Raw genomic sequence first — 15,519 nt, 5'->3', positions numbered from 1 at the left:
CTCAGACTTAGGTTCAGGTCATGATCTTGCGGTTCATGAGTTAGAGCCCCGCGTTGGGCTCTGTGCTGACAGCTGGGAGACTGGAGTCTGCTTAGAATTCTGTGTCTCCCTCTCTCTCTGCTCCTCCTCAACTCACACTCTGTCTCTCTGTCTCTCTCTCTCTCTCTAGATAAATAAATACACATTTAAAAATTAAAAAAACAAAAAACAAAAAACTACTTACTTACAAAATATATCTGTAACTTAAACTGAATTACTGTGCAATCAGAGTGACAGGAAATTCTACACAAGTGGCCTAACTCAGAATTTTCCAACTGTTAAATCTATAGGTTGGTCTTACATGGATACCAAAATTTGTGCCCAGGTCCCATTTATTCAACACACGTTCCCTAGGGGCGTCCTATGTGTCAGGCATTGCATGGGGTGTCAGGAACAAAGATTTGAAAATCCATGATCCCTGGCTGCCAATTCACTCAGAGACCAACAGGTGAAGAAAATTCCAATGGCATTTTTCAGAGAAATAGAAAAATCTATCCTAAAATCTGCACGAAACCAAAAAAGGCCAGAACTAGTCAAACCAACCTTGAGAAAGAAGAACAAAGCTGGGGCATCACACTTCCTGATTTCAAACTATAGTACAAAGCTACAGTAATCAAAACACAATGGTAACTGGAATAAAAACAGGCACACAGACCAACAGAACCTAATACACAGCCCTGAAATAAATGTACGCACACACCCTCAATTTTTGACAAGGGCATCAAGAACACACAATGGGGAGAAGATAGCCTCATCAGTAAATGGTGTTGGGGAAACTGAATATCCACAGGCAAAAGAATAAAAGTGAACACATACACACCATGCACAAAAATTAACTAGAGAAAGATTGAAGACTTATATGTTAAGACTTGATCCCATGAAACTCCTAGAAGAAAATACAGGGAAAAGGCCCGTTGGCATTGGTCTTGGCAATTATTTCTTAGATAAGAGACCAAAAGCAAAGGCAACAAAGCAAAAGTAAACAGGTGGGACTACATCTGCTCAGCAACGGAAATAATAAATTGAAAAGGCAACCTACACAGTGGGAGAAAACATTTGCAAACCGTGTATCTGATAAGGGGTTAATATCCAAAATATATAAAGAACTCCTACAACTCAATAGCAAAAAAACCCCCAAATAATCCAATAAAAAATGGGCAAAGGACCTGAATAGACATTTTTCCAAAGACATAAAAATGGCCAACAGATAAATGAAAAAGTGCTCAACATTACTAAGAATCAGGGAAATGCAAACCAAAACCACAATGAGACATCACTCTACACCTGTTAGAATGGTCATTATCAAAAAGATAGGAAATAACAGCATTGGCGAGGATGTGAAGAAAAGGGAACCCCTGTGCGCTGTTGGTGGGAATGTAAATTGGTACAGCCACTGTGGAAAACAGTGTGGCAGTTCCTCAAAAAATTAAAAATAGAACTACCATTATGATCCTGCAATCCCACTCCTGGGTACATATCCAGAGGAAACGAAAGCAGGATGTGAAAGGCATACCTGCACCCCCCGTGTTTACTATAGCTTTATTCACAATGACCAAGATATGGCAACAGCCTAAATATCCATTGATGGATGAATGGATACAGAAAATGATACACATACAATGGAATATTATTCAGCCATTAAAAAAAAATCCTGCAATTCACAACAACATGAATTAATGTGGAAGTGAAACAGGCCAAGACAGAGTAAGATAAAAACTGTAGAGTGTCACTTATATGTGGTATCTAAAGAAAAAGAACAAAGAAAAGCCAATTTCATAGAAACAGAGAATAGAATGGTGATTACCAGAGGCTGGGGAAGGAGGAAACGTACCAAGGGTGTAAATTTTCAGTTATAAGTAGTAGTTCTGAGCATCTAATGTACAGCATGGTGACTATACTTAATAATACAATATAGTACAGTTGAACGTTGCTAAGAGTAGATCTTAATCATTCTCACCACAAACACACACACACACACACACACACACACACACACACACGAGTTAACCAGATGAGGTGATGGATGTGTGAATTATCTTGATTTTGGGAATCATTCCACAATGTGTGTGTGTGTGTGTGTATACCAAACCACTACATGGAACACTTTAAATATATGCAATTATATTTGTCAATTATTCCTCAATAAACTTGGGGGGGGGGGGAGTAATAATGTACTACAGAGAGAGGGGGGAAAAAACATTAATTGTCCAGTGTGATCACTGCCTCACTGGAGCTGAGCATACAGTGATGCAAAGAGTGGTGGAAGGAGAAAGGGAGAGTCCCGGAAGGAGGAGGCTGGCCATTGTACCATATGGATGGGTAGATGCCTGGGAGCTCTAGGCAAGAAAGAGCTTGTAGAAAAACAAGGAGCCAAAAAACAGAAAGCGTAAGGATAACCACACCAGCAGGTTTGTGGAACATCAACAGTGTGGCAGGAGCAGCTGGGGAGAGAAGTTTGTGTGGTCTTATTATTTCCGAAATGCCTACCTCCCCCTTAACCTGTCCCTAGAAGGCTCTGTCTTGCTGAATGGAAACTATCGATAAATGTTTATCAAGTCCTAAAACAAGACAGACAAGGAACTGATGGGCTAATGAGATCAGCCAGGATTCCAAGAAAGGATGAAATGAGGGGAAAGAGCCTTTACTAAGCATTTAATGCCAGGTCCTAGGCTACCTGCTTCCACACACGAGATCTCATTTAGTAATTACAGCTACCTTTTAATAAGGAGGAAATTGTAATATAGACTGGTTAAGCAGCTTCCTCAAGATCACTCACCTTAAGAAGCAGCTGATGCTTATATCCACGTCTATTCTACTCAGCATAGACTCTACTCCACCCTCCCTGTCATACGGTACTTCAAGGTCATATATCGTTTGTCTTCATGCCACATTATATAAGCATATATTTATTATTTTTTGAATCTAAGAACATGGAGAAAAACAGAAAGCAAAAACTTAAGTGTTCAAGTATACATAAGCCATTCTAACACCAATAAGCCATCAGAAAAAAAGCACATTGTTGTTCCTCAAGAAAGAAAAAAAGAAGGGGTGCCTGGTGGCTCAGTCAGTTAAGCATCTGAATTCGGCTCAGGTCATGATCTCGCGGTCCGTGAGTTCGAGCCCCGCGTCGGGCTCTGTGCTGACAGTACAGAGCCTGGAGCCTGTTTCAGATTCTGTGTCTCCCTCTCTCTCTCTGACCCTCCCCCACTCACGCTCTGTCTCTCTCTGTCTCAAAAATAAATAAACGTTAAAAAAAAAAATTTTTTTTAAGAAAGAAAAAAAGAAGTAACAGCTTCTGTAACTCCTAATGAACCAAGTACCAACTGGCCCTGGAAGGTACTAGCATTCTAGGACACAGGACATACATACATACACAACACTACACCTGCATGGTGATGCTCCCGTAACCATGTCACAGAGGCGGCGCAACAAGGACATGCAGGCTGTCCCTGCAGTCACACAGTCCCAAAGACTATGAGCAAGTGAGAGCATCTAGAGGAAAGATCTTCATTCTATCAAAGACCTTTTTTCCACTGTCCGTTGCATAAGTCAACAAGACCATTCAGTGGGCTTCCCTCAATGTTCTGTTACTACCTTCATTTAACAAATTATTTAGCACCCCCTACTTGTCAGGAACTAGGCCAGCGAGGTGCCTGCACACAAGACATGGATAAGCCCTGCTCTCCAGAAGTTTGACTTTTCTATCCCACAGACTGTAGTTCATATGGGTACACATAAGGAACACAGGCTGTGCGATAAAGAAGAAACTGTGAAAGTCGTCATAGTTTCTAACTTGTTTGTGTATCGCCATCAATGGGTAGTCTTTCCTTTTCCATATTAATGACAAGGGAGAAAAAAAAACCTTCAATTCTAGTTACAAAGCTTACTGAGATACACACTAAAGCCCCCTCAAGCATAATACTAGGAAATCCAAAAATTCTAGAATCACAGAACAAGAATGAAAATCACAAATATGAAATTGGTTCAGACATGATGACTGTTGTCTGTTAGATGTTATTAGAGAATTTTTGAATACAGACTCATCGCTAAATACTGTTACAGATAGGTTTAACAAAATATTAGCTATAGGTCTAGAGTCCAATGTCATACAATTTTTTGGAACTTTAAACATACACGTAACGTTCAAATACAATATACCTAGGGGTTCTTTTTCCTATGTACGGGGATATACACTACCATTTCAAGTACTGCTTAACGTATTTTTATTCTCCCAGCAAAATCCAGAATCCACGTTTTTCCACCAGTAGTTCTAAGCTACCACACAGACTCAGTCTCTGACGGGACCTACTTCAAAGCAAGGTCCTCAATACATAGCCACCAAAGCAAAAGACGCTTTTGAAACTACAGATGTGTAAAGGACAATGAATGAAACCAACCTAGTGAATCTGTTAGATGGCAAATAGATCTGCTCCATGTTATCCTGAGCCCTGAAGTTAGGACACTTCCACGTGTCCTTGGCCTCGGGCACCAGGCGGGATGCACTGTACTCAGGGTCAGGCAGGGTCTAGCTATAAACAGCCATCAGAATGTAAGCTGGAGCTCCCTGCCAGAGTCCCATCGCTTAGCACAAGCCAGGACTGGGCCTCAGAACTGGGACTTGCTACCCTACCATATATGCATCTAGCTGGGAGAAAGAAGGGAGACTGATGGAAATTCCCAGTGAAACAGGGAGCTCTCTCCGGCCTCTCCCACTGTCACCCAACAGAATGCAGCATGATCATGTCCATTAACAAGGAGAGGCTAGGGAGTGGGTATTTCAGCCACTGGCTTTCCAACTTCTTCAAAGACCCCGTGATCCAGGGTGTTACAGAGCTGGGACCCTCTGGAATGAAAAGGACAAGTAGGAATGACGACAGAAGCAGAGTCTGACCCAAGCAGTCCTCAGGGTGAAGACGGTCCTGGAAAAGGCAGACAACATCCGGACTGGCTGCCCTCCCCCTGTCCGACTCCCCTCGCTCCCTGATGGTAGGGAACATTCACCAGGGCAATCAGTAATATCTGTAATTATCAACTACTCTGTCTTGTTACTATGAGTATTAAAACATTATTGGAAAAGATATTTAAATAGGCATCTTCAACAGATGTCTGAAGTTGAGTGTGATTTCACTACTGGCTTTCAAAACCAATTTCCCCCCATAGGAACGCATCACTTTATTTAGTATTTCTTACTTCCTTAAGGAATCTCAATGGGCACATGAAATCTGATGTAAGGAAATTCACTTTACAGCTCACTTTGGACAAATCCATTCCTTCACTGTTACCTGACACGCATATTAACTCTTGGTGGCTTCCACACACATGCCTGTAAGCCTACTAAATCGGCGTGACCAAAAAAAACAGCATAAGATGAAGTCTTTATCTGTCCCAACCCCTCAGAGTAATTAATATACATCACTGACACTCTTCTTCTTTAGTTCTATTTTCAGAGAAATCAAATTTATGCAGACTAGCAGCTTAAAAATTCATTAATTTGAACATAAATTTAGTCAATATTTATAAGATGGTTGTAATCTTCAATGTTTATCTTCAAATGATACTTTTCATCCAAAAATGTAAAATGAATTTCTATCAAATAAATACTATTATTCACTTTTTACAGCCAGATGCTGAGCCAGTGGAAGATGAATGAACTATTAAAAAAAAAAAATGATCTGAGAGAGATACAGAAAGTTTTTGTTTAGTCTCTTTGTAAGAATTACCATTAGGAAAAACAGCTAGAATTACTCAATCTGAGAATTTAGCCACTTCTGACACAAATTTGAATACAGATTCCCAGATTTTCAAATTCTTTTTGAAAAACATATATACAGTACACCTATTAAAATTAAATAGAAAGATTCAACTGATAAGACAGATTTAATGCACTGAAGAGAAAAACTAAATTCATTTTTTTAATCAGAAAAGTTTTATAAACCATCCAGCGCCTCTTTCTTCAATCACTTAAAATTAGATACCCCAATAACCACTATTCTTCACTAGTCTGTCACCTCTTCTGTTTTGTAATAATTTTGATGAATTCCTCTTCAAAATCTTTCAATTTCACATTGATAAAAAAATACCGTATTTAAAAAGGGACAATTAAAAAACCCCTTCTAAATCCTGTTTCTAAGTAGCATCATCTACTGTCCTGAACAGTTTTGTGTTTGAATACTGAATATGTTATTTGGTTGTGTTTGGTCTGAAAGCCTTTCAGAATTTTTATTTTCTAAGGTCAGTTCTTCACCATATTTTGTTTAGATCATTAATATTTTATTGTAATGTTGCAATGATAACGATGGGGCATCTAAGCCCGTCAGTCACAAAAACTAAAGAAACACCATTTTCTCTAGGAAGGAAGATTAGAAGTAACTGAGCTCATTTTTTGAAAAGTTACACTGAGGGCACCTGGGTGGCTCAGTCACTTAACTGTCTGACTTCAGCTCAGGTCATGATCTCACGGTTCGTGGGTTCCAGCCCCGTGTGGGGCTCTGTGCTGACAGCTCGGAGTCTGGAGCCTGCTTCGGATTCTATGCATCTTTCTCTCTCTCTCCCTCTCTCTCCCTCTCTCTCTCTCTCTCTCTCTCTCTCTCTCTGTCTGTCTCTCTGTCTCTCTCTCTCCCTGCCCCTCCCCTACCCATGCTCTGTCCCTCTCTCTTTCTCTCTCAAATATAAATAAACATTAAAAAAAAAAAAAAGTTACACTTTCTCCGAACCACCCAACAAATAGTAAAGGCCACGAGGAAGACTGATCCAAAGGAACAAATCAGATATCCATTCCTGGTTCGGCACTGACACAAGCATTCATCTGGCAGCTTGCTACGAGTTTCCTGCCTCAGAGATGCAGGATGAAGCGGCTGCTCAGCATGGACGGACCCGCAGGAAGGGCGGGAATGTGTACAGAGCGCCGGGAGGAGTGGCAAGTGCAGCAGGAGCGCGAAGATAAAGTGAAGAAGACGAAGAAGACCCGATCACTAACAGCACAGCAACCCATCCCGAATGTTCAGTTAATTCCTGAAACAAACGTCTGTGGGGGGTTTTCCATCTGTCTTTTTATGAAAGATTATTTTGTCCATAGAGCACTTGTATTTTGCACCCAAATGCGCGGAGTGAGATTTAAGGGGAGGGCGTGTGAAGAGAACAGTTCGAGACCTGCTGCTCCACTTCTGAAATGAAATACTATTTTTAAAAAGTCACATTGCAAGTAGATTCTCATTCTTATTCTTAATCTGTAAAGACAGACATTTAGAAAGCCTAAATGAAAAAAATAAAAGTATTCCAAAGCATTATTTTAAAACTTCAAAATAATATGTTCAGATACTTTTCACATATAACCAAAGTGAAAAAATTATATATATTATATAATATTCATATTATATTATATTACGTTATATTACGTTATATTACATTATATTATACTATATTGTACTTATTTTTTTTTTTTAAATAGGCTTCACACCCGGAGCGGAGCCTAACACGGGCTTGAACCCACAATCCCGAGATTAAGATCTGAGCTGAGGGGCGCCTGGGTGGCTCAGTCGGTTGAGTGTCTGACTTCGGCTCAGGTCAGGATCTCGCGTTTAATGAGTTCAAGCCCCGCATCGGGCTCCCTGCTGACAGCTCAGAGCCTGGAGCCTGCTTCAGATTCTGTGTCTTCCCCCTCTCTCTGCCCTTCCCCTGCTTGTGCTCTTTCTCTCTCAAAAAATGAATGAATGTTAAAAAAAAAAAATTTTTTGTTTTAAAAGATCTGAGCTGAGATCAAGAGTCAGGCGCCACCCAGGTGCCCCAGTATATAAAAGTATTTCTGATAATGACACCATCCAGGAGCTCTTTAGCACATTCGGTTGAAGACCCAAATATTCCCATAAAATCGCTACATCAGCTTTCCCCAGGAAGCGGTTTGTTCATACCTCTTACACCATCGAGGTGGGGAAACTTCTGTTCTTAGCAGCTATGCCCATGGAAAAGGAGGCCAGCAAACAGTCTTCCATACTCTTCCGGTCCCCTCAAGCAGTGAGGCCTCTGCAGCTCTTTGCTTCCAGCTGGCTTTCCTGCATCTGCTGGCCAAGCCCCCAGGACACCAGAGCTTGCTGGCGTGGCCAAGGACTTCCACCAGGCTCTAACTGGACGTCCACAAATTTTTCCACGAAGGCGCCTCACACTACCATCAAACTTGTATTTTAATATCCAGCAAGATAATCTCCTTTGTTCCTCTTTAGTAGGTCCAGAAATGTCATTTGTACACCTTCTGTTGGTCATCAGAGATCAAAGCTGTCCATCAGAGGGTGTAATAAGGGGCAGAGAGGCCCCAGAAGACTCTAGCGTGCAAGCCGCGGACCATGTCATCGCAAGGTGGCTGAGAGCATTTGCAGGACGGTGTGGGGGGGCCTGCTGGCTGAGAATGCGGCCTGACACGCTCCCACTCCCAGGCCGAGAGCATGCCATACCCTTGAAGCACGGAAGACACGGCAGGAGTGCCATGACGGATTATTCGTATGTGCACGCACCCACACTGACATGTACACATACGTGTCTTCAACGGGAAATAAAATTTCTGAAACAAATACCATTTTAACAAGTCAGCCCTGCACTAAGCCATGCTGCACAGGGTATTCATGTACAGGGAAAGACTGTGGTCACAAGTCATTTTCAGATGTCTACACAGAAAATAAGATGCACTAAGGCACATTTAAATGAAATAATTTCCATGATGCTTGCAAAATCAACCACGTTTTCAACTTGTGAACAGTATAAGCCACTCAAAAGAGATCACAGAGTGTAGACAGTTCTTGAGCTGTTAATTACATTTTAATGTCTGTGACAATTCTGTTTATGTATTGGACAGACTGTAACTCACAGTTAAGTACATAGTCACATAAATTACAACGGAATTTATAAAGTAGCACACACAGGTCAGACCCACAAATGTAAATGTACTGTTTATACCCTAGAAAGACACTGGATAAACATCGCAGATTCAACACTTACATCTAGTTATCATTCCCTCCCCCAAACAAAAATGACAGTACGGTTTGCCTTTTCATTCATTTTGTTTGTTTGCTTCCCACAAGAACAGGAACAACAACGGCAACAAAATTTTGGATGCAAGAAACAGATGGACAATTAGGAACTAACTCAGCCAACACAGTTGATGAGGGAGAATCTTCGAAAGGCTCGGAAATCGGTGGTACCAGATACCTCTGGGCCCAGAGTGGGTTGCTGGGGAGGTGAGGGTGGGGTGTCTCTCCCACTAAGCTCAGCATCTCCCTCAACCTGGCAGAAACCCAGAGATTCATTCCCAGAGGAGGGGAAACACAGCGGTTCTGCAGAACCACTGCTATAGGAGTGCTGTGGTTGATCAATACCTACTGAATACGGAGATACCTTCATACAACCCTACCAACTGCCCTCTTCCCATGGTCAATCTGAAGCCAGTCCAACAGGAAAACTCTAAATATATACTGGAATAGGAGTGGGGGCATCCTAAATTCCCCTCAACAGCCCACCCAGGTACCTCGCCAGTAGATCTTATGGTCAGCAAGCCCTCCTATGGCATTTGGACAAGCAAGAATCATTGGTAGCTGAGGAAAGCCTTCAACAGGAAAACAGAGACCAAAATAAACCGGGAGGCTGCGGGGGAGGGAGGCAAATTAGAAGGCAATGAAATGATGCAAAACACACCACAATCATTAACGTCTCCATAATATAAAAAATAATCGTGAAACAAGAATAGGATTCTATTAAAACAAAATAAAAAAGAACCAAGCAAAGGAAAAAAGAGGGAGGAGAAGCAGGGAGGAAGGAGGGCAGGGGTGGGGGAGGGGCTCGGAGAGGCCTAGAAAGAGCCTTGCAAATTAAAAATGCAATAGCACAAGGAACCCGTCCAGAACCGGGAATAAAAAGACAATGACATACAAAATAGTAGAAAGTCTGGTAAGTCCAGTATCAGGTGACAAAAGTCCTAGAATGAGAGAAGAGGGAAAATTAAGGAGTAAGGGAGATAAAAGAAGTAATTCAAGACATGACCCCAAGGCTGAAAGAGTACACAGGGCAGTGGGTAAAAAGGGATCTAGGTGAAACTGAAGGACACTGGGGAAAAGGAGGTGCTACATCGGTCAGGGAGTGTGGACAGGCAGCATCTAGAAAGGCCCCACGCAAAGAACCAGGAAGCAAGACGAACAGCTTCAGGTCTCCTCACGGCAACACCAGGGGCTAAATGACAGTCAAGCACCTGCTTCCAAATTCTAAAGGAAAATCATTTCCAAACCCCTATTCCCAGTCAAGCGGTAAGTCACGTATGAGGGTAAAATGAAGACATCTTCAGACATGCAAGATCTGAACATTTTACTTCCCCACAACATTCCTGAGAAAGCTACTGGAGGATGGGCTGCACCAAAAGAAGAAACACACAGAATCCAGGAAACCAGAGATGCAACACAGGAAGAGAGGTGGAAGGAAATTCCAAGATGAAAGTAAGTAAGGGGAGATCCCGGAAGTGTGCACTTGACACAGAGGTAACCCAGGGAGGGCCCAGCCAGCCAGAGAACCCACCAGAGACGCCTCTACAAGATGAAACTGATAACGTACCTGTTGGAACTGAACATCTTACAACAAAAGGCGGGCGGTTGTAACTAATTAAAAATCCTAAGTGGAGTGAGTAGTAAGTACATGTAGAAAAGTAAGCAAAAACCAACTCTGAACTCAGAGAAAAACAAAGAGCTGAGCAGGAAAGGAGAAAAGTTTACTATATGGCTCATTTCTGAATAAGTTTCCCCAGTCTCAATAATGTCAATACAACAGTGAGCAAAAAACCAAAGTCGCGAAAAAGCTATACAGGGAGAACGAGCGGGCATGAAGGATCCATGCTTATGATGAGGACAGAGTGAGAAACTGAAGGCAGCAACACAAGTAAGCGTTATTGAAAAATAGGGAGGCATCCTCGAAAAATCCGCTAACTAAAAGAGTTCCAAGTGGTTGCCTCTGGGGAAGTGAAATGGGGGAAGGAGGGCGGGGACTACTGTTTTTCTACAGTAGATCTTGTAAAACCACGGTCTTCGTAAACCATTTACATCTGTAACCTTGATACAAATAAAAACTTTCTTAAAACTAGGCCAAAAGAAAAGATTAAAGACACCACTAGAAAAGTACAGTATCATAAGCCAAAAAAAAATTTTAAAGCCATACTTTATATATTACCATTACTTAGAATCGAGCTAAAAGCCCAAGGGAGGCATTGAGGGTATATTCACTGCTCAAAGCACACTTCTGAAAGACAAGATAACAATTTGTCAGAGAGCGTCCTCTCCTTATCTCCCTCAGAGGGTTGCAAGATTATTAATCTTCAGAACACAAAGAAGTGGAAAACTACAATTCCCAGTATACCCTGCAGCCCATTCAATTACTTTAAGTACATGAGGCTTTGCTATGAGGGAGAAGATTAATTTTAAGAAAATACAGAACTAGTTCTCACAAGCCATTTCTAGCTCACTGTGTTCTACAGACATAATTTTTCCATTCTCTACTTGAAGAAAAAAAGGGTAGGAGATAAATCATCTGTTAGGGGTTGCACGTTATTTTTTAGTTACTTTAGAGAACAATCTCAAGATGATGGCACTGAAAGTCTAGAAACACGGAATGTTCAAACCAGGAAGGGTCTCTTCCTTCTCCCTTCTGCAGGCCCCACGCACCCAATTTTGCAGATGAAGAACCGGAGGCTCAGAGAGGTGCCGTGCCCAACCAAAACGCCCAGGAGCCGTGTGCAGCATCACGGAGGTCACGACAGTTCACTTGTCATCCATTCAACAACTGAAAACACATTTTTGGCAATTACTATATGCACACAGAACTGTCCACACTACACGAATACAGAACTGGGGTGGTTATTCATTAACCTACGTTCCATTTGCTGTTCACGCTTTTGGTCAGTCACTTAGTATTTTAGTTGCTTCAGCTCCCCCATCTGTAAAATAAAGAAAACGACTACCCTGGATCTATCTCACAGGGAGGTTTAGGAGAACGGAGCGGATACGTTTCTTTAAGATTCTTAAAGGACACAAAATACTCTCTCCACTATCCTCTGATACACAACTAACTGCAACCAAGTCAAACTCAGTATTTCCAAACTCAAATCCATCATCAGTCATCACCATCACCCACAAAATTTGCCTCTCCTTTTGTATTCAGGCTCTTGGCTTGGAGCCAAACTCTTCTCTTCCGACCAAAGCGGGAATGTGGAGTCATCCGACACTCGTCCCCTAGCACCCTGCACCTTCTTACCCCAATACGATCAGCCTCTGTGCCTCCCGCCCGGTCTCCCTTCTACAAAGATTTACAGCAACCTGTCTTGGCCCCTTCAGACTATAACAGAATTCTCATAAATCCAGTGGCTTATAAACAACAGAAATTTATTTCTCGCAGTTTGGAGGCTGGAAAGTCCAAAATCAAGTCACCAGCAGAGTCAGTGTCTGGTGCAAAGGCAGCCACCTTCTCATGGTGTCCTCGCATGGTAGAAGGGGCCAGGGAGCTCTCCGGGCAGCTCTACAGAACACTAATCCCATTCTCGAGGGCTGTGTCCTCAGGACCACACCCCAAGACCCCTCCTCCTAATACCACCGCACTGGGGTTTAGGATCCAACATATGAATTTTGTGGGGACACAAATATTCAGTCTCACCCCTTATTGTCCCTACCATACAAATCCACCGGGGTCCTACTTTACTCTGCTCGGAACAGGTTGTTCCCCATCTCCAGGTTCTCTCCATTTCTGTCCTTCTTCCTCATCAGGCAGCGGGCAGAAAATGATCTACCTAAAATGCTAATTTCAAGGTTCACCCCTCCTCCCCCCTTGAACTCGAAAGGCTCCATATTGCTTACAGGATCAAGTCAGGCCTCCCAGCTTGGCATTCGGAGTTCTCTGGGACCCAAGCCCATCTTCCAGTATCACCTCAAGTGAGCTACTCGCATGCAACTCAGGGCAGGTCCCTCTAACAAGCAAGACTGCCTGGCCCCCCGACCCTGCCCCCTGGTGCTACCCTTTCCACCTGAGACACAAGGCCCACCTTTTGAGACACAAGGCCCACCTTTTAAGTGACTTATTCATCTTATGAAACTCAACTCATCATCTTGAACTAAGTCGTCCCCTCTTCACCTGCCTCCTCACAAGACCATAAACCTCCCGGGGTAAGGAAGTCGCTTAGTCAAAACTGAAACTGCTGGGCCCCAGCACCCAGGTGGGCACAGAGCAGGCATTCGACAACGCAGAAGCAACCAGGACCTCACAGGACAAGACGTGCAGACTCAACGAACAGTCTACATTCACCGCCTCCCTGCCTTTCTTCGTTCACTCCTCAAACCACTGTGATTTAGCTCTATCAAATCACAGCCAAAAAAAACAAAAAAATCTCTGGCCACTTCTTAATCCTTCTTTCTTCTTGACCCTTCCACGGCACTGGACGTCGCTGGCCATCTACACTCCTCTGTACCAGCCCCACCCCCATCTCTCTCACGGCACAACTCTCCGGTGTTCGTCCCATTGCTCTGCCTTCTTTACCAGGCTTGCTCACTATCTCCTGTTTTGCCATTCACCCCTTAAGTGCCTGGGTAACCAGGTTCGTCCCTCCTCTTTTATTCTCCTTAGGCAATGCACATCCTTTCCTGGGGCTTCTACTATAAACCCACCATCGTGATTCTCAACCCCAGGTTACACAGGGTCAAGGACCCACCCAAGACAAAGTAAAATAAACCTGCTGGGGATGGGCTCACCATGTACAATTTATGTTAAAGTTTCCCAATGGATTCTGAAGAGATGCCACGACTAGAACCACTGAGCCACACAGCAACCCCAGAACGGAACCTCACATTTCTCTTTCAGCATCCACAACTCCCCTGACCCTCTTTCCACCTGCCCATTGACCACTTCCGCTTCCTGCAGGCTCCCACCATAAAACCAAAGTCACTACCTCCTCTCAGATCTGCTGCCCCTCCTGGATTCCTGCATCTCTGTAGCGACATCTCACCAGGTGCCCCAAGGCCCTCCCTTGCCTTGCCTGATACTGGTAACTAAGATCCGTGTATTCAACCTATTAAACGCACCCTGGACCAAGCGCTACCCCTCCAGCTCTAGTAGGGTCGCACTTATCATTCCCCCTTCTTCCACCTTCCATACCTTCTGACTTACGGGTCTCCTTCTGACATACAGATCTCCTCATTCCTTCCCAGCTTAAAACTTCCCACAATAACAGAAAGCGCTGTTATTTATTTTAAATTGAGACAGGGAGCAAGAGAGAGAGCGCGCATGCAGCAGAGAGGGGCAGGGAGAGAGAATCTCAAGCAGGCTCCATGCTCAGTGTGGAGCCCGACGCAGGGCTGGATCCCACGACCCCAGGATCACGACCCGAGCCGAAATCAAGAGCTGGACGCTCAACAGGCTGAGACACCCAGGTGCCCCACAAAGAGCTCCTATTTAGATAGGGTGAAGTTCAAATTCCTTGGAACGGTACATAAGACCATTCCCATTCACCATCTTTCTCTCCTCTTCCTTCCCAATCCAAACTTGTATCACCTCCTCCAACGTCTTTAGCCCTAGGAGAATCACACTGCTCTTCAACACAGCATATAAGTGTCGGATCATAAAACACCAGATATACTGTTTCCACTGTGGAGAGTGTGACCCACACAGGGGTGTCTGGGTGGCTCGGTCGGTGAAGCGTCCGACACTTGATTTCAGTTCAGGTCATGACCTCAAGGGTTCGGGAGTTCGAGCCCCACACGGGCTCCACGCTGACAGTGCGGAGCCTGCTCGCGATTTTCTCTCTCTCCCCCCCTCTCTCTGCTCCTCTCCTGCTCATTCTCTCTATATATCAAATACATAAATAAACTTTAAAAAAAAAAAAAAGAGTATGATACACTCGCGCGCACGCAGACACACACTCCTATTATTCTCTCACTAAAAGTCAGTTTAAATGTGACCTACCTTCCTGTCAGGCCTACCCACTTCAGCCTCCATAAAATCCCTATATCCCCCCCGCTCTTCTATATATAAACCTCTATCACACTCATGACCACACCATGTAAGATTATTGACACAGCTGCTCTCTGGCTCTCCATTTGTTCTCAGAGGCCTAGAACATACGTCTTTTTTCCAAAGCAAGTTTTTGTGACATTAGAGAAATTATAAAATGTGGCTGAACCACAGGCAAATACCCTGGCACAGACAGGGCGCTCAGACAGACAACGCTTTTTTCTGAAGAGACAGATTATCACAGGCTAGGAAATACCAAAGAGAGAAAGGGAAAATATCTGCTTTCAGCCCACTGTTTTAATTATGAAAAGCAGAGAATGCTGTTCCTCAAAAAATCAATCACTGACAAGTTAACTAACCATCTTTTGCGGGAATTACTGAATACTCCATTAAATGGAAGTCAGAACCAGAATTTTTCCAACTGAAGACTGAAATTCTTTACTTCTCTTACAGTCATCCCCAAGT

The 15,519-nt window shown here is 43.3% G+C and overlaps 1 protein-coding gene across 13 annotated transcripts in view; it reads right to left on the bottom strand.

Moving 5' to 3' along the window:
• Positions 1-15,519, bottom strand: part of ARID1B (AT-rich interaction domain 1B) — a 449,892-nt gene that overhangs the window by 345,029 nt on the left and 89,344 nt on the right. The window lies entirely within an intron of this gene.

Source organism: Prionailurus bengalensis, chromosome B2 (assembly GCF_016509475.1).
Source record: "Prionailurus bengalensis isolate Pbe53 chromosome B2, Fcat_Pben_1.1_paternal_pri, whole genome shotgun sequence".
Classification (NCBI taxonomy): domain Eukaryota; kingdom Metazoa; phylum Chordata; class Mammalia; order Carnivora; family Felidae; genus Prionailurus; species Prionailurus bengalensis.
This window is presented reverse-complemented; position numbering and strand designations above follow the sequence as displayed.